A 1438-nucleotide genomic window follows, 5' to 3' on the forward strand; every position below is an offset into this window, starting at 1 on the left:
CAATCAAAAGCTTTTGAAGGGGCGGTGCCTGTGGCTCAGTGAGTAGGGCACCGGCCCCATATGCTGAGTGTGGCGGGTTCAAACCCAGCCCCGGCCAAACTGCAACAAAAAAATAGCCGGGCGTTGTGGTGGGCGCCTGTAGTCCCAGCTGCTCAGGAGGCTGAGGCAAGAGAATCGCGTAAGCCCAAGAGTTAGAGGTTGCTGTGAGCCGTGTGACGCCACGGCACTCTACCCGAGGGCGGTACAGTGAGACTCTGTCTCTACAAAAAAAAAAAAAAAAAAAAGCTTTTGAAGGCTTCAGGATGGTGGATTCCTCAGGCTACACAGGATTGAGGGAAATTTTCACAGCAAAAAGGCTTGGTGGTTATACTTTCCTTCTTCTCCTCCCCACCGCCCTCTTCTGACACAGCCTTGCTCTTGTTCAGGCTGATCTGGAACCTCTGAGCTCAAGAGATCCTCCTGCCTTGGCCTCCCAGAGAGCTAGGATTACTGGCATGAGCCACCATGCCTGGCTTACTTTAGTCTTTATTTCCAAATGCTTCTGTGACCAGTTGATCAAGTTGTCTAGATTTTGAGGCTGCAGACATTTCTGATCCCCATGTCTATAATCTAATTAGCTCATGGTACCTGATTTGGGTTGGATAGACTTAGTATTTACTGGGCAAGCTTAGAAAGTCATTTAACTTCTTTGAAGTTCTCTGAGAAGAAAGAATAACACTTAATTTGTCAGGTTCGGAGGAATTAAAAAATACACGGGAAAGCTTGAAGTAGCAACTCAGGAAGTGTTAGCTTCTCTGGTCCCAGTCTATAACCACAAATGTCAACAAAACTTTTACAATAAATAACAGAAGGATTTTTTTATGTAACAGACTTAGCCACTATCAGTAAGTAGGAAACATTTAGTGTTGCGTCCTCCGGCCTCTAGTCATGGTAATCAAGTGCTAGCCAAAAACTATACTAGATGAATTAAACACTTACTGATCTTTGTACAAGGATTTTCTTCATTTTGCATATAAGAAAACTGAGTTTCTGAGAAATAACTCATAGAGAGAGTGAGCAGCTGAGACAAGATTGAGTCATCTGACTAAAGCAGTGCCATCTTTATACGAAAGATCTAGAGCAAATGGCATCCATTTGCCAAATGTTTTTTAATCATTTGATGTGTATTTGGCAGTTTTAGGTGTTATGAGATCTGACAATTACGTTCATGAACTCATCCTAGAAAAAGTGCTACATACCTCATTGCTGAATATCACTGTGGTCACCTTCGCTCCCCTTGGGAAGTTGTGTGCCAGAGCCTAGTCCACCCTTCAAAGCACTTTTGGAACTCTTTTTCTGGAATGGCCGTCAAAGCTATTGTTGCATTATTCTTCATGTCCTGAATGTCATAAAAATGTCTGCCTTTCAATATTTCCTTTATCTTTAGGTAAAGAAAAAA

This window comes from Nycticebus coucang, chromosome 19 (assembly GCF_027406575.1).
Source record: "Nycticebus coucang isolate mNycCou1 chromosome 19, mNycCou1.pri, whole genome shotgun sequence".
Classification (NCBI taxonomy): domain Eukaryota; kingdom Metazoa; phylum Chordata; class Mammalia; order Primates; family Lorisidae; genus Nycticebus; species Nycticebus coucang.